This window comes from Salmo salar, chromosome ssa12 (genome assembly GCF_905237065.1).
Source record: "Salmo salar chromosome ssa12, Ssal_v3.1, whole genome shotgun sequence".
Taxonomy (NCBI): Eukaryota; Metazoa; Chordata; class Actinopteri; order Salmoniformes; family Salmonidae; genus Salmo; species Salmo salar.
Window position 1 is genome coordinate 93179822 of NC_059453.1, and position 19778 is coordinate 93199599.

The window sequence follows — 19778 nt, forward strand, 5'->3', positions numbered from 1 at the left end:
CCCTATTATACCATCCCTATTATACCATCCCTACTGTACCCTCCCTATTATACCCTCCCTATTATACCCTCCCTATTATACCATCCCTATTATACCCTCCCTACTGTACCCTCCCTATTATACCCTCCCTATTATACTATCCCTATTATACCATCCCTATTATACCATCCCTATTATACCCTCCCTATTATACCATCCCTATTATACCCTCCCTATTATACCCTCCCTATTATACCCTCCCTATTATACCATCCCTACTGTACCCTCCCTATTATACCATCCCTATTATGCCCTCCCTATTATACCATCCCTATTATACCCTCCCTATTATACCCTCCCTATTATACTATCCCTATTATACCATCCCTATTATACCTTCCCTACTGTACCCTCCCTATTATACCATCCCTATTATACCCTCCCTATTATACTATCCCTATTATACCCTCCCTACTGTACCCTCCCTATTATACCCTCCCTATTATACCATCCCTATTATACCATCCCTATTATACCATCCCTATTATACCCTCCCTATTATACTATCCCTATTATACCCTCCCTACTGTACCCTCCCTATTATACCATCCCTATTATACCATCCCTATTATACCCTCCCTATTATACCCTCCCTACTGTACCCTCCCTATTATACCATCCCTATTATACCATCCCTATTATACCATCCCTATTATACCATCCCTATTATACCCTCCCTATTATACCCTCCCTATTATACCATCCCTACTGTACCCTCCCTATTATACCCTCTCTTTTGGTGCCACCCTGCTGTACCCTCCCTGTTATACCATCCCTATTATACCATCCCTATTATACCCTCCCTATTATACCATCCCTATTATACCCTCCCTGTTATACCCTCCCTATTATACCATCCCTATTATACCATCCCTATTATACCCTCCCTACTGTACCCTCCCTGTTATACCATCCCTACTGTACCCTCCCTATTATACCCTCCCTACTGTACCCTCCCTACTGTACCCTCCCTGTTATACCATCCCTGCTGTACCCTCCCTACTGTACCCTCCCTATTATACCATCCCTACTGTACCCTCCCTGCTGTACCCTCCCTGCTGTACCCTCCCTACTGTACCCTCCCTACTGTACCCTCCCTGCTGTACCCTCCCTGCTGTACCCTCCCTATTATACCATCCCTACTGTACCCTCCCTACTGTACCCTCCCTACTGTACCCTCCCTGCTGTACCCTCCCTATTATACCCTCCCTACTGTACCCTCCCTACTGTACCCTCCCTATTATACCCTCCCTGTTATACCATCCCTACTGTACCCTCCCTGCTGTACCCTCCCTACTGTACCCTCCCTGCTGTACCCTCCCTACTGTACCCTCCCTGCTGTACCCTCCCTGCTGTACCCTCCCTGCTGTACCCTCCCTACTGTATCCTCCCTCCCTGGCTGGTAGTCTGTTAGTATACTGTATCTCGCTTCTTCATGGAAATATATGGTGGTACTGTGGTACTTTGGTACTGTGGTACTATGGTACTATGGTACTGTGGTACTGTGGTACTGTGGATTGGTGTGTTTGTTTGTTTGGATCCTCATTAGCTGCTACAAAATAAAAACATAAAAGCTTACTGACTGTAAAACAGGTTGTGTGCAGCACATCCACGAGCTAATAATAAATAAGGTAGAAAGTGTGTACAGCACCGTTGATAATATATAAAGTAGAATCTACACCCAGAAAGTGTGCACACTGAGTGATATGTCTTACAGTAGAACGGGTGTACCAACCACACCCTGTATAATCTATCATTTTACAGTAGGAAGTACCATCCACATCCTGTATAATTTTACAGTAGAAAGTGTGTACCAACCACACCCTGTATAATTTTACAGCAGAAAGTGTGTACCAACCACACCCTGTATAATATATAATTTTACAGTAGGAAGTACCAACCACACCCTGTATAATCTATCATTTTACAGTAGGAAGTACCAACCACACCCTGTATAATCTATCATTTTACAGTAGGAAGTACCAACCACACCCTGTATAATCTATCATTTTACAGTAGGAAGTTACATCCACACCCTGTATAATCTATCATTTTACAGTAGGAAGTACCATCCACACCCTGTATAATCTATCATTTTACAGTAGGAAGTACCATCCACACCCTGTATAATCTATCATTTTACAGTAGGAAGTACCAACCACACCCTGTATAATCTATCATTTTACAGTAGGAAGTACCAACCACACCCTGTATAATCTATCATTTTACAGTAGGAAGTTACATCCACACCCTGTATAATCTATCATTTTACAGTAGGAAGTACCATCCACACCCTGTATAATCTATCATTTTACAGTAGGAAGTACCAACCACACCCTGTATAATCTATCATTTTACAGTAGGAAGTACCAACCACACCCTGTATAATCTATCATTTTACAGTAGGAAGTACCATCCACACCCTGTATAATCTATCATTTTACAGTAGGAAGTACCATCCACACCCTGTATAATCTATCATTTTACAGTAGGAAGTACCAACCACACCCTGTATAATCTATCATTTTACAGTAGGAAGTACCAACCACACCCTGTATAATCTATCATTTTACAGTAGGAAGTACCATCCACACCCTGTATAATCTATCATTTTACAGTAGGAAGTACCATCCACACCCTGTATAATCTATAATTTTACAGTAGGAAGTACCATCCACACCCTGTATAATCTATGTTTGATTTCTATTCATCAGCTTTTCTCCCAGACGGCTTGCAGGCAGTGATTAGAGAGGAGGTCGATAGAATACCGTTCTGATGAAAAACAACAAGGGAATGAGACTTTCATGAGATTCCTTTCAATTCATTCATAATGGACTTTGTTATTGCTTATCTGAAATATGTTAATATGACTGCGGAGTACATGACGTGAACATTTAGGCTCTCGTAGAACGTTTTGAAGCTTAATCCAGTCGAATGCCTCAATTTCTACAATAGTCTAGTAATACGGATTTAGGGTTAACCCCCTCAGTGTTAACTGTGTTCGATCAGACGGTCAGTTGGAAGCATACAGGGTTTTGAGAGATAGAAAAACAAAGAATGCTAAACCCTTAGCAGTATTTCTATATGCCAAATGGATAGGCTAACGTGACGTATCTGAAAATACATGATCAATTGATGTTTACTGATCATGAACGGCATGCATTTACTTCCTGTGTAACTCTGATGATAGAGCTAAATGTGTTTTGTATGGAATACATCTGAAATGTGTACGTCTGACCATGCTCTTCATGAGGATGATGATATTACAACCAAATAGATAAAATGTATTTAACAATCCTTCGTAAACTACACGTTGTTGTCAAAGGTTTTAACAGAGCTGGGGGTCACCTTGCCCTCCAGCAGCCAGATTGAACGCTCTGCACTGTATTGTGACGTTTTATTGATAACCACCTATTGGATTTTTGTTGGACTTCTATTCCAATTCAATAGTACTGGGATTCTGTCTCTCTCTCTCTCTCTCTCTCTCTCTCTCTCTCTCTCTCTCTCTCTCTCTCTCGCTCTCTCTCTCGCTCTCTCGCGCTCTCTCGTGCTCTCTCTCTCTCTCTCTCTCTCTCTCTCTCTCTTGCTCTCTCTCTCGCTCTCTCTGTGATGCCTTAAAGCAGTGTTTCCTGTAAGTGCAGTGTGTAACTCTGCCTTGACACAGTGATCTGTGTCTCCCAGGGAGTATTCTGTGTCGTTCCCGTCACTGATCTCCTCCTCTCTGAACTCCCTCTCTATGGGTGTGCTTCTGTAACACAAAGGGCAGGAGAAACCCTGGGCAGGGCCTCACAGATGGAGGATGAGAGAAGAGAAGATCACAGTTCTCGTTCTGCCTCCAGTTCATCTCGTTCTTCTTTCCTTTAAGAAAACGGAAATATTTTGAACGCGAGTTCATTGAGTTGTTGATTGGGCGTGTCGCGATTCAGTGTTCCTGTCTTTTTCTGACTTTGCGTCATCAAAATTCAGACACATTATATTGCTAGTTTACCTGATTCAGCTGAGCTGGGAGTGACTTTGGGATTGTTTTTGGTGCTCATTCTTGCTGTTTCCCGTTACATTTTGCCTCATCAAGTCAAAAACCGCACTTGTGCTTTCGCTGTCATCATCTCCATTGAACCAAGCTCTCTAGGACTCTGTTCATTGGACGTCTCTCATCTGGCTCCCTGGGACTCTGTCTTCAGAGCTCATTGGACGTCTCTCATCTGGGACTCTGTCTTCAGAGCTCATTGGACGTCTCTCATCTGGCTCCCTGGGACTCTGTCTTCAGAGCTCATTGGACGTCTCTCATCTGGGACTCTGTCTTCATAGCTCATTGGCCGTCTCTCATCTGGTGCTCTAGGACTCTGTCTTCAGAGCTCATTGGACGTCTCTCATCTGGTGCTCTAGGACTCTGTCTTCAGAGCTCATTGGACGTCTCTCATCTGGCTCCCTGGGACTTGATATGCGTCTACAGTAGCAAGACAAAGTATGTGAACCCTTTGGAATTACCTGGATTTCTGCATAAATCTGACCTAACATTTAATCTGATCTTCATCTAAGTTACAACAATAGACAAACCCAGTCGGCTTAAACTAATAACACACAAATTGTATTGTATTGTATTTTTCTTGTTTATATTGAATACATCATTTAAACATTCACAGTGTAGGTTGGAAAAAGTATGTGAACCCCTAGGCTAATGACTTCTCGAAAAGCTAATTGGAGCCAGTAGTCAACTAACCTGGAGTCAAATCAATGAGACGAGATTGGAGATTTTGGTTAGAGCTGCTCTGCCCAATAGAAAACACTCACAAAATTTGAGTTTGCGATTCACAAGAAGCATTGTCTGATGTGAACCATGCCTTGAACAAAAGAGATCTCAGAAGACCTAAGATTAGAAATTGTTGCCTTGCATAAAGCTGGAAAGGGTTATAAAAGTATCTCTAAAAGTCACTCCACGGTAAGACAAATTGTCTATAAATGGAGACATTTCAGCACTGTTGCTACTCTCCCTAGGAGTGGCCATCCTGCAAAGATGACTGCAAGAGCACAGCGCAGAATGCTCAATGAGGTTAAGAAGAACCCTAGAGTGTCAGCTAAAGACTTACAGAAATCTCTGGAAGATGCTAACATCTCTGTTGACGAGTCTACAATACATTTACATTTACATTTTAGTCATTTAGCAGACGCTCTTATCCAGAGCGACTTACAGTAGTGAATGCATACATTTCATACATTGTTTTTTTTTTTTGTACTGGCCCCCCGTGGGAATCGAACCCACAACCCTGGCGTTGCAAACACCATGCTCTACCAACTGAGCTACAGGGAAGGCTACGTAAAATACGTAAAACACTAAACAAGAATGGTGTTTACGGGAGGATACCATGGAAGAAGCCACTGCTGTCCAAAAAAACAAACATTTCTGCATGCCTGAAGTTCGCAAAAGAGCACCTGGATGTTCCACAGCGCTACTGGCAAAATATTCTGTGGACAAATTAAACTAAAGTTGTGATGTTTGGAAGGAACACACAACACTATGTGTGGAGAAAAAAAAGGCACAACACACCAACATCAAAATCTCATCCCAACTGTAAACTATGGTGGAGGGAGCATCATGGTTTGGGGCTACTTTGCTGCCTCAGGGCCTGGACAACTTGCTATCATCAACGGAAAAATGAATTCCCAAATTTATCAAGACATTTTGCAGGAGAATGTAAGGCTATCTGTCCACCAATTAAAGCTCAACAGAAGTTAGGTGATACAACAACCCAAAACACAGAAGTAAATCAACAACAGAATGGCTTATACAGAAGAAAATACGCCTTCTGGAGTGGCCCAGTCAGTCCTGACCTCAACCCGATTGAGATGCTGTGGCATGACCTCAAGAGAGCGGTTTACACCAGACATCCCAAGAATATTGTGGAACTGAAACAGTTTTGTAAAGAGGAATGGTCCAAAATTCCTCCTGATCGTTGTGCAGGTCTGATCCGCAACTACAGAAAATGTTTGGTTGAGGTTATTGCTGCTTAAGGAGGGTCAACCAGTTATTAAATCCAAGGGTTCACATACTTTCTCCAACCTGCACTGTGAATGTTTACACAGTGTGTTCAATAAAGACATGAAAACGTGTAGTTGTTTGTGTGTTATTAGTTTAAGCAGACAGCATTTGTCTATAGTTGTGACTTAAATGAAGATCAGATAACATTTTATGACCAATTTATGCAGAAATCCAGGTAATTCTAAAGGGTTCACATACTTTTTCTTCCCACTGTATTTGTCTATGCCTTTTAGGCTTTGAGCAGCCAAGCCTTTGATTACAGACCAGTTTCTTCCAGAACCACCCAGCTAAATCACCGGCATGCCCGTCCGCATCATATGCAGCATCTCCTTCTCAGCCGACGATGAGCGAGGAGGACCGGGTAAAGACGCCTTCGATGACCGCTACCGTAAGGTGATCAAATCCAACGGTGACCACCGGAGAGAGTACCGGGAGGACGGTGTGACGAACTGGACGTGTACGATGAAGACAAAGATGAGGCCAGTGAGTTGGACGGCTTGGCTACGTTCTTCGACGGCTGCTCGCTCCACGGCGCCAACCTTATCTTCGCGGAAGACAAGAGGTTCAGTGTGCATCAGGGCCTCTCGGCCATCGTCTTCCTGCTAGCTCTCTCCGCATTCCTCCTCCAGGTGTTCGACCGTGTCATCTACTACCTGACCTATGATCACGTCACAATGCTGGGCGTGAGAAACGCCCGCCAACTTGACCTTCCCGGCCGTCACCTTCTGTAACTACAAGAACTTCCGCCGCTCCCAGATCAGTTATAGTGACCTGCTGTTCATTGGCCAGCTGCTGGGGTATGAAGACAACATGGCCCCTGGGGTCCCCCATGGCCCCCTGAGCCCGACCGGTTCAACCTGAACGAGTTTCACAACCACACCAGACACCGTATAGAAGATATGCTGCTGGAATGCAGCTTTTGAGGGAAAGAGTGTGGTCCTAAAGCTTTCCCAAGAGGTAGGCAGTCCAGATGGTGAATTATGATTATGGTGGCCTTAGTGTCACTGACCCAGGCACATTTGCATACGCGACTCTGCATCGGTTCTGAAAAAAAATTGATTATACTGTAACTTCAAAGGCATAGAGTGTTGTCCCAAGGCCTTCCGAGCCGTAGTCAGTTAATAATTCTGATACATAATCAACCTGCCTCAGAGACTTTCTCATATCTCAGTGTGAGTTCATGGGGTTTATTGGGAGATTTGTATTGCATATTAGCAGCTCTGGCAGTATGTGTAAACCGTGGTGGATTTTGTGGGAAATGCATTGCAATTGATGTTTTGAATGGAATTGTAGTTTAACATATTCAGAGTAAAAATATATAGCTAGACATGTATTGACATTTGAGCTTTTGGTGACTGCAGTATGGCGTTGTCCACTTGAGTGTTAACCCCAGATAAAGTCTGGTTTGCATGCTGAATGGCATGTGTTATTTGTGGCTAATACTCTGCCATCAACATATTTCTTTCACAATGACCTTTGCACAGTACTCAAGGTGTAGAACTGACTACAGATGACTGAATCTGATCAGTATCATGTTTATGCATGGTGCAATAATGACAAAGTCTTTACCTGGCCTGACGAGAAAATAACATGATATCTTAATTTGAAATCCCTCGATATTACCTGTTGGTCTTGACTGTCTTTCTTACATTTCCTTTCAAGATTCCCACAAGATAAGCTCAGATCTCAATCCCCAACACTTTAGTTCACCTCTTAAAACTATAGATAATACATGATCTATATAATATATCACCTAGAACCATAGATAATACATTATCTATATAATATATCACCTAGAACCACAGATAATACATGATCTATATAATATATCACCTAGAACCACAGATAATACATTATCTATATAATATATCACCTAGAACCATAGATAATACATTATCTATATAATATATCACCTAGAACCACAGATAATACATTATCTATATAATATATCACCTAGAACCATAGATAATACATTATCTATATAATATATCACCTAGCACCATAGATAATACATGATCTATATAATATACCACCTAGAACAATAGATAATACATTATCTATATAATATATCACCTAGAACCACAGATAATACATGATCTATATAATATATCACCTGGAATCTTCGATAATACATGATCTATATAATATATCACCTGGAATCTTCGATAATACATGATCTATATAATATATCACCTGGAATCTTCGATAATACATGATCTATATAATATATCACCTGGAATCTTCGATAATACATGATCTATATAATATATCACCTAGAACCACAGATAATACATTATCTATATAATATATCACCTAGAACCATAGATAATACATTATATCACCTAGAACCATAGATAATACATGATCTATATAATATATCACCTAGAACCACAGATAATACATGATCTATATAATATATCACCTGGAATCTTCGATAATACATGATCTATTGAATATATCACCTAGAACCATAGATAATACATTATCTATATAATATATCACCTAGCACCATAAATAATACATGATCTATATAATATATCACCTGGAATCTTCGATAATACATGATCTATTGAATATATCACCTAGCACCATAGATAATACATGATCTATATAATATATCACCTGGAATCTTCGATAATACATTATCTATATAATATATCACCTGGAATCTTCGATAATACATGATCTATTGAATATATCACCTAGCACCATAAATAATACATGATCTATATAATATATCACCTGGAATCTTCGATAATACATGATCTATATAATATATCACCTGGAATCTTCGATAATACATTATCTATATAATATATCACATAAAAACATATATTATTATCCTATACTGGGTCCCAATTTCCTGGGAAAGAAATAACTCTAAACATGTAAGTACTGACGCTGGAGACAAGAAGCAAGTACAGTCAGTGAATATTATTATTTTATTTTTATTTCACCTTTATTTAACCAGGTAGGCTAGTTGAGAACACGTTCTCATTTACAACTGCGACCTGGCCAAGATAAAGCACAGCAGTTCGACACATACAACAACACAGAGTTACACATGGAATAACATGGAATAAACGATAAACAAGCCAATAACACAATAAACAAGTCAATGACACAGTAGAAAAAAAGAAAGTCTATATACAGTGTGTGCAAAAGGCATGAGGAGGTAGGCAATAAATAGGCCATAGGAGCGAATAATTACAATTTAGCAAATTAACACTAGATTGATAAATGAGCAGATGATGATGTGCAAGTAGAAATACTGGTGTGCAAAAGAGCAGAAAAGTAAATAAAAACAGTATGGGGATGAGGTAGGTAGATTGGGTGGGCTATTTATAGATGAACTATGTACAGCTGCAGCGATCGGTTAGCTGCTCAGATAGCTGATGTTTAAAGTTAGTGAGGGAAATGTAAGTCTCCAGCTTCAGTGATTTTTGCAATTTTTTCAAGCAGAAATTTGCATCCTGTAGCTCTAACTCCAAAACTTTTTGGGACACTGTAAAGTCCATGGAGAACAAGAGCACCTCCTCCCAGCTGCCCACTGCACTGAGGCTAGGTAACACGGTCATCACCGATAAATCCATGATTATCGAACATTTCAAAAAGCATTTCTCTACGGCTGACCATGCCTTCCTCCTGGCTACTCCAACCCCAGCCAACAGCTCCGCCCCTCCCACAGCTACTTGCCCGAGCCTCCCCAACTTCTCCTTCACCCAAATCCAGATAGCTGATGTTCTGAAAGAGCTGCAAAACCTGGACCCGTACAAATCAGCTGGGCTAGACAATCTGGACCCTCTCTTTCTAAAACTATCCGCCGCCATTGTTGCAACCCCTATTACCAGCCTGTTCAACCTCTCTTTCGTATCGTCTGAGATCCCTAAAGATTGGAAAGCTGCCACGGTCATCCACCTCTTCAAAGGGGGTGACACTCTAGACCCAAACTGCTATAGACCTATATCTATCCTGCCCTGCCTCTCTAAAGTCTTCGAAAGCCAAGTTAATAAACATATCACTGTCCATTTCGAATCCCACCGTACCTTCTCCGCTGTGCAATCCGGTTTCCGAGCCGGTCACGGGTGCACCTCAGCCACGCTCAAGGTACTAAACGATATCATAACCGCCATCAATAAAAGACAGTACTGTGCAGCCGTCTTCATCGACCTGGCCAAGGCTTTCGACTCTGTCAATCACCGTATTCTTATTGGCAGACTCAATAGCTTTGGGTTCTCTAATGACTGCCTCGCCTGGTTCACCAACTAATTTGCAGACAGCGTTCAGTGTGTCAAATCGGAGGGCCTGTTGTCCGGACCTCTGGCAGTCTCTATGGGGGTACCACAGGGTTCAATTCTCGGGCCGACTCTTTTCTCTGTATATATCAATGATGTCGCTCTTGCTGCGGGTGATTCTCTGATCCACCTCTACGCAGACGACACCATTCTGTATACTTCTGGCCCTTCCTTGGACACTGTGCTAACTAACCTCCAAACGAGCTTCAATGCCATACAACACTCCTTCTGTGGCCTCCAACTGCTCTTAAACGCTAGTAAAACCAAATGCATGCTTTTCAACCGTTCGCTGCCCGCACCCGCCGACTAGCATCACCACCTTGGATGGTTCCAACCTAGAATATGTGGACAACTATAAATACCTAGGTGTCTGGCTAGACTGTAAACTCTCCTTTCAGACTCCTATTAAACATCTCCAATCCAAAATTAAATCTAGAATCGGCTTCCTATTCCGCAACAAAGCATCCTTCACTCACGTCGCCAAACATACCCTAGTAAAACTGACTATCGTACCGATCCTCGACTTCGGTGATGTCATTTACAAAATTGCCTCCAACACTCTACTCAGCAAACTGGATGCAGTCTATCACAGTGCCATACGGTTTTTTTTCACCAAAGCCCCATACACTACCCACCACTGCAACCTGTATGATCTAATCGGCGGGCCCTCACTACATATTCGTAGCCAGACCCACTGGCTCCAGGTCATTTATAAGTATTTGCTAGGTAAAGCTCCACCTTATCTCAGCTCACTGGTCACGATAACAACACCCACCCGTATCATGCGCTCCAGCAGGTATATCTCACTGGTCATCCCCAAAGCCAACACCTCATTTGGCCGTCTTTCCTTCCAGTACTCTGCTGCCAATGACTGGAACGAATTGCAAAAATCGCTGAAGCTAGGGACTTATACTGCTCAAAAAAATAAAGGGAACACTTAAACAACACAATGTAACTCCAAGTCAATCACACTTCTGTGAAATCAAACTGTCCACTTAGGAAGCAACACTGATTGACAATACATTTCACATGCTGTTGTGCAAATGGAATAGACAACAGGTGGAAATTATAGGCAATTAGCAAGACACCCCCAATAAAGGAGTGGTTCTGCAGGTGGGGACCACAGACCACTTCTCAGTTCCTGATGTTTTGGTCACTTTTGAATGCTGGCGGTGCTTTCACTCTAGTGGTAGCATGAGACGGAGTCTACAACCCACACAAGTGGCTCAGGTAGTGCAGCTCATCCAGGATGGCACATCAATGCGAGCTGTGGCAAGAAGGTTTGCTGTGTCTGTCAGCGTAGTGTCCAGAGCATGGAGGCGCTACCAGGAGACAGGCCAGTACATCAGGAGACGTGGAGGAGGCCTTAGGAGGGCAACAACCCAGCAGCAGGACCGCTACCTCCGCCTTTGTGCAAGGAGGAGCAGGAGAAGCACTGCCAGAGCCCTGCAAAATGACCTCCAGCAGGCCACAAATGTGCATGTGTCTGCTCGAACGGTCAGAAATAGACTCCATGAGGGTGGTATGAGGGCCCGATGTCCACAGGTGGGGGTTGTGCTTACAGCCCAACACCGTGCAGGACGTTTGGCATTTGCCAGAGAACACCAAGATTGGCAAATTCGCCACTGGCGCCCTGTGCTCTTCACAGATGAAAGCAGGTTCACACTGAGCATGTGACAGACATGACAGAGTCTGGAGATGCCGTGGAGAACGTTCTGCTGCCTGCAACATCCTCCAGCATGACCGGTTTGGCGGTGGGTCAGTCATGGTGTGGGGTGGCATTTCTTTGGGGGGCCGCACAGCCCTCCATGTGCTCGCCAGAGGTAGCCTGACTGCCATTAGGTACCGAGATGAGATCCTCAGACCCCTTGTGAGACCATATGCTGGTGCGGTTGGCCCTGGATTCCTCCTAATGCAAGACAATGCTAGACCTCATGTGGCTGGAGTGTGTCAGCAGTTCCTGCAAGAGGAAGGCATTGATGCTATGGACTGGCCCGCCCGTTCCCCAGACCTGAATCCAATTGAGCACATCTGGGACATCATGTCTCGCTCCATCCACCAACGCCACGTGGCACCACAGACTGTCCAGGAGTTGGCGGATGCTTTAGTCCAGGTCTGATAGGAGATCCCTCAGGAGACCATCCGCCACCTCATCAGGAGCATGCCCAGGCGTTGTAGGGAGGTCATACAGGCACGTGGAGGCCACACACACTACTGAGCCTCATTTTGACTTGTTTTAAGGACATTACATCAAAGTTGGATCAGCCTGTAGTGTGGTTTTCCACTTTAATTTTGAGTGTGACTCCAAATCCAGACCTCCATGGGATGATAAATTGGATTTCCATTGATTATTTTTGTGTGATTTTGTTGTCAGCACATTCAACTATGTAAAGAAAAAAGTATTTAATAAGATTATTTCTTTCATTCAGATCTAGGATGTGTTGTTTAAGTGTTCCCTTTATTTTTTTTAGCAGTATATTTCCCTCACTAACTTTAAACATGAGCTATCTGAACAGCTAACCGATCGCTGCAGCTGTACATAGTCCATCTGTAAATAGCCCACCAAATCTACCTACCTCATCCCCATACTGTTTTTATTTACTTTTCAGCTCTTTTGCACACCAGTATTTCTACTTGCACATCTATCACTCCAGTGTTAATTTGCTAAATTGTAATTACTTGCTACTATGGCCTATTTATTGCCTTACCTCCTCACGCCATTTACACACACTGTATACTGACTTTCTTTTTTTTCTATTCTGTTATTGACTGTACGCTTGTTTATTCCATATGTAACTCTGTGTTGTTGTTTGTGTCGCACTGCTTTGCTTTATCTTGGCCAGATCGCAGTTGTAAATGAGAACTTGTTCTCAACTTACCTACCTGGTTAAATAAAGGTGAAATAAAAATAAATAAATAAATAAAGGTGAAATAAAAATAAATAAATAAATGTATGTATTCCCTCCGCTGAGTGGTTAGATCCACTGGGATCTTTAACATCCCTGGTAATGGAAGATAAACACAGCCATCGTCATATACAGACCTCTAGTGGGAGAGAGAGAGTTAGAAAATAAACGACATGATGTATTTATACACAAACACACACACCCTGCCTTCTCAGTGTATACGATCAATAGGCTGTATTTATGTGGGGTAATGTTGTCATTGGCAACAATAGTGCTTCTATATCTGCATTGCTTGTTCTTTGGGGTTTTAGGCTGGGTTTCTGTATAAAAACGTTGTGACATCTGCTGATGTAAAAAGTGCTATATAAATACATTTGATTGATTGATTGATTATGATGAGAGAGAAGAAAAAGGTTCCACCTTACTAATGGTCTGCTCATTCTCATAAGCTCTGTGTTGTTGGATAAGGAAAGTGTGTATGCATGCATGCGTGTGTGTGTGACAATTTATTGCTGGGGTATATAGAGGCTTTAAGCCTTGTCCTGGGTCTGGGTCAATGGCAGTTCTGCTAATGCCTGGCAGGCAGTGGGCTCAGCTTGCACGCATGCACACACACACACACACACACACACACACAAACACACACACAGACAAAGGACTCAGCTTACAGCTTTCTGTCCCATGGCAGCAGAATGTGACTAGGCCTGGAGCACTGGGAGGACCAGGAGGCAGCAGAATGTGATCAGGCCTGGAGCACTGGGAGGACCAGGAGGCAGCAGAATGTGACCAGGCCTGGAGCACTGGGAGGACCAGGAGGCAGCAGAATGTGATCAGGTCTGGAGCACTGGAGGACCAGGAGGCAGCAGAATGTGACTAGGTCTGGAGCACTGGGAGGACCAGGAGGCAGCAGAATGTGACCAGGCCTGGAGCACTGGGAGGACCAGGAGGCAGCAGAATGTGATCAGGCCTGGAGCACTGGGAGGACCAGGAGGCAGCAGAATGTGACTAGGTCTGGAGCACTGGGAGGACCAGGAGGCAGCAGAATGTGATCAGGTCTGGAGCACTGGGAGGACCAGGAGGCAGCAGAATGTGATCAGGTCTGGAGCACTGGGAGGACCAGGAGGCAGCAGAATGTGATCAGGTCTGGAGCACTGGGAGGACCAGGAGGCAGCAGAATGTGACTAGGTCTGGAGCACTGGGAGGACCAGGAGGCAGCAGAATGTGATCAGGCCTGGAGCACTGGGAGGACCAGGAGGCAGCAGAATGTGACTAGGTCTGGAGCACTGGGAGGACCAGGAGGCAGCAGAATGTGACTAGGTCTGGAGCACTGGGAGGACCAGGAGGCAGCAGAATGTGACTAGGTCTGGAGCACTGGGAGGACCAGGAGGCAGCAGAATGTGATCAGGCCTGGAGCACTGGGAGGACCAGGAGGCAGCAGAATGTGATCAGGCCTGGAGCACTGGGAGGACCAGGAGGCAACAGAATGTGATCAGGTCTGGAGCACTGGGAGGACCAGGAGGCAGCAGAATGTGATCAGGTCTGGAGCACTGGGAGGACCAGGAGGCAGCAGAATGTGACTAGGCCTGGAGCACTGGGAGGACCAGGAGGCAGCAGAATGTGACTAGGTCTGGAGCACTGGGAGGACCAGGAGGCAGCAGAATGTGACTAGGCCTGGAGCACTGGGAGGACCAGGAGGTAGCAGAATGTTACTAGGTCTGGAGCACTGGGAGGACCAGGAGGCAGCAGAATGTGATCAGGCCTGGAGCACTGGGAGGACCAGGAGGCAGCAGAATGTGATCAGGTCTGGAGCACTGGGAGGACCAGGAGGCAGCAGAATGTGATCAGGCCTGGAGCACTGGGAGGACCAGGAGGCAGCAGAATGTGATCAGGCCTGGAGCACTGGGAGGACCAGGAGGCAGCAGCTACATCGTGGCTCTATCCTTTAGACACGGCTCCCTTTACATCCCAGCTCAGCATCACTGTATCACCACCGCATCATCAGCTCAGGTTTCACCCTTCTGCTGTCTCCTCAAGAACATTGAGCTGAACTGCAGAGCAGCTTTCTCTTGCTTTAACTTCCCAATCCTAACTGATATGATCCTCAATACCCCGGAGTCCTAACTGATATGCTGCTCAATAATCCCGGAATCCTAACTGATATGCTGCTCAATACCCCGGAGTCCTAACTGATATGCTGCTCAATACCCCGGAGTCCTAACTGATATGTTCCTCAATACCCCGGAGTCCTAACTGATATGATCCTCAATAATCCCGGAATCCTAACTGATATGCTGCTCAATACCCCGGAGTCCTAACTGATATGCTGCTCAATACCCCGGAGTCCTAACTGATATGTTCCTCAATACCCCGGAGTCCTAACTGATATGATCCTCAATACCCCGGAGTCCTAACTGATATGATCCTCAATACCCCGGAGTCCTAACTGATATGTTCCTCAATACCCCGGAGTCGTAACTGATATGCTGCTCAATACCCCGGAGTCCTAACTGATATGTTCCTCAATACCCCGGAGTCCTAACTGATATGATCCTCAATACCCCGGAGTCCTAACTGATATGTTCCTCAATACCCCGGAGTCCTAACTGATATGCTGCTCAATACCCCGGAGTCCTAACTGATATGTTCCTCAATTCCCCGGAGTCCTAACTGATATGATCCTCAATACCCCGGAGTCCTAACTGATATGTTCCTCAATACCCCGGAGTCCTAACTGATATGTTCCTCAATACCCCGGAATCCTAACTGATATGTTCCTCAATACCCCGGAATCCTAACTGATATGCTGCTCAATACCCCGGAGTCTTAACTGATATTTTCCGTTTTCATTTGGATTCAATACAATGCCTACCAAACTCTAAAGCAGTGTTCCATACACTTCTGAGGCATTTCAGAAGGATTAGCATTTATGTCCTTGAATGTATAACCACTCTGTCCTTTATCTGTTAGGAACTGGCTTGCCTGTCGGTTTGGTTATTATTAAAGCTCCAAGTAAACGCTGTGAATGAAATCATTTCAACCAGTTCTGTCCACTGGGATGTGTCTCTTCAGTGGCTGTTTCCTTCCCTGTGACTCGACAGGGGTCAATGTAGTCCCCTACCAATGATCTCAAACGTTACAGTCCAATCACAGCCTGGAGCTAATTAAAGGTCCTGGTTTCTACACTGATCATTACTTTTGTAAATCAATTCCATGTGTTTTAACTGCTCACATATTGTATAGCCTTTGTCATGTATCTATGTGAACACTAGAGGACACTGTTTTATAAGTAATCCATCTGCTCAAAGCCTTATTTCTGTTGTGGGGGGGGGCTACAGAGAAAAGACTTTACAATTTACATACATTTAAAAACATTAACAAGGACATTACAGACTTACACGCATACATACATTACTACATACACATACATACATTACTACATATACATACATACATACATATATTACTACATACACATACATACATTACTACATATACATACATACATACATACATACATACATACATACATACATACATACATACATACATACATACATACATACATTACTACATACACATACATACATTACTACATATACATACATACATACATACATACATACATACATACATACATACATACATACATACATACATACATACATACATACATACATACATTACTACATACACATACATACATTACTACATACACATACATACATTACTACATATACATACATACATACATACATTACTACATATACATACATACATACATACATACATACATACATACATACATACATACATACATACATACATACACACACACACACACACACACACATACATACATACATACATACATACATACATACATACATACATACATACATACATACATACATACATACATTACTACATATACATACATACATACATTACTACATATACATACATACATTACTACATATACATACATACATTACTACACATACATACATTAGTACATTACTGCATATATATACATACATTACTACATATGCATACATACATACATTACTACATATACATACATACATACATACATACATACATACATACATACATACATACATACATACATACATTACTACACATACATACATACATCACTACATATACATACATTAGTACATTACTACATATACATACGTACATTACTACATATACATACATACATACATTACTACATATACATACATACATTACTACACATACAGACATACATACATACATACATACATACATACATACATACATACATACATACATACATACATACATACATACATACATACATACATACATACATATACATACATACATTACTACATACACATACAGTGCATTCGGAAAGTACTCAGACCCCTTGACTTTGTCCACATTTTGTTACTTTACAACCTTATTATAAAATTGATAAAATAGTTGTTTTCCTCATCAATCTACACACAATACCCCATAATGACACCACAATACCCCCATAATGACTTAGCAAAAACATTTTTGTTTTTTTTGCAAATGTATTAAAAATAGTAAACTGAAATATCATATTTATATAAGTATTCAGACCCTTTAGTCAGTACTTTGTTGAAGCACCTTTGGCAGCGATTACAGCCTCGAGTCTTCTTGGGTATGACGCTACAAGCTTCGGCATACCTGTATTTGGGGAGTTTCTCCCATTCTTCTCTGTAGATCCTCTCAAGCTCTGTCAGGTTGGATGGGGAGCGTCGCTGCTCAGCTATTTTCAGGTCTCTCCAGAGATGTTCGATCTGGTTCAAGATTGGGCTCTGGCTGGGCCACTCAAGGACATTCAGAGACTTGTCCCGAAGCCAATCCTACATTGTCTTGTTGGCTGTGTGCTCAGGGTCGTTGTCCTGATGGAAGGTGAACCTTCACCCCAGTCTGAGGTCCTGAGCACTCTGGACCAGGTTTTCATCGGGGATCTCTCTATACTTTGCTCCGTTGATCTTTCCCTCGATCGTGACTAATTCCCCAGGCCCTGCTGCTGAAAAACATCCCCAAAAACCCCTGTCTGGTGGGGTAAGTGTGTTTATCAGAACTATATGTAAGTTGATTATAAAGATCATTTGAAATGCTCGACACAAAAACGTAACTTTATGACTATAACTACGGTTCCTTGAAGGAGGGAAACGAGGTACATCATATTATGGGGAGTCACACTCTCGCCACTTCGGTTGAAGGATCTACAATCACGACTGATGAGGCCAGTGATATCCAAGCGATTTAAACCTCACAAAAATGTGTGGTGATACCCAACACACCGCAGCGAAAATATCTCCTACAGTGTCTCCTATAGTCAATACCCAAGACAATGCCAGACCCCTGGGGGAGTGAGCGTGTACACTGCTAGGTAACCTTTGACCCTTGCTGTTGTATGCCAGGGAGATAGCCTCCACAATCCAGTGAGAGAGAGACGCTGCTTAGGGAGCTCCCTGCCGCCAGCTGGATTAGAAAATCAGACAAAAAGATGGCCACATAACTGGATATACTGGGTCTGTTCAATGTACAGTACGTTGAAGGGCAAGACCTACTGCTCTGTTCTGGACCAGCTGCAGCTTTTCCTAGGTCCTTCTTTGCAGCACATGACAATATCACCTGGCAGTTAGTCAAGATTAGATCAAACTACAGCCTCCAGGACTTGATTGGTTGACTGTGGTTTTAAAAATGCTGAGCATCTCTTCATCACAGTCAGACCTCTCCCCAATCTTTACAACAATTGAATCAATATGCCTTGATCATGACAATTTACGGTCCCAATTTCTACCCTTTAAATGTTTATTGAATAGTTTCGAATTATATTTTCATCGTCAAGATGTGAACCAGTGACAATTTCAACAGTTGGTGCATGATTAGTCTCTCCTTGAGCTTCCTACTGCCGTTAAGAATGGACTGTCAGATTGAAACTGGATTTTTTGGGGGTTTCTAAACATTCGGCACCAGGAAGATAGGAACTTGATATGACTCAAGGTGGCTTATTGTCATAATCATTATGATGTATTAACAACAGCCTTCTGTTATTTCTATTGACCCTTAGTCTTTCTGTAGCTGCTTAGTAAGGCATCTCTGTATCCCCTGGTCGCAGTATGTCCGTCACTCATAACGCTCTTCCTATGGAGAGATTACACACACACACACACACACACACACACACACACACACACACACACACACACGACACGAACACACACACACACACACACACACACACAGACACGCACGCACACACACACACACACACACACAGACACGCACACACACACACACACACACACACACACACACACACACACACACACACACACGAACACACACACACACACACACACACACACAGACACGCACGCACACACACACACAGACACGCACGCACACACACACACACACACACAGACACGCACGCACACACACAAACACACACACATACACAGAGAGAGA

General features: G+C 43.1%; 1 protein-coding gene across 1 annotated transcript in view; it reads left to right on the plus strand.

Annotated features, from left to right (window-relative positions):
• Positions 1–19778, plus strand: part of LOC106566196 (acid-sensing ion channel 1) — a 381807-nt gene that overhangs the window by 221137 nt on the left and 140892 nt on the right. The window lies entirely within an intron of this gene.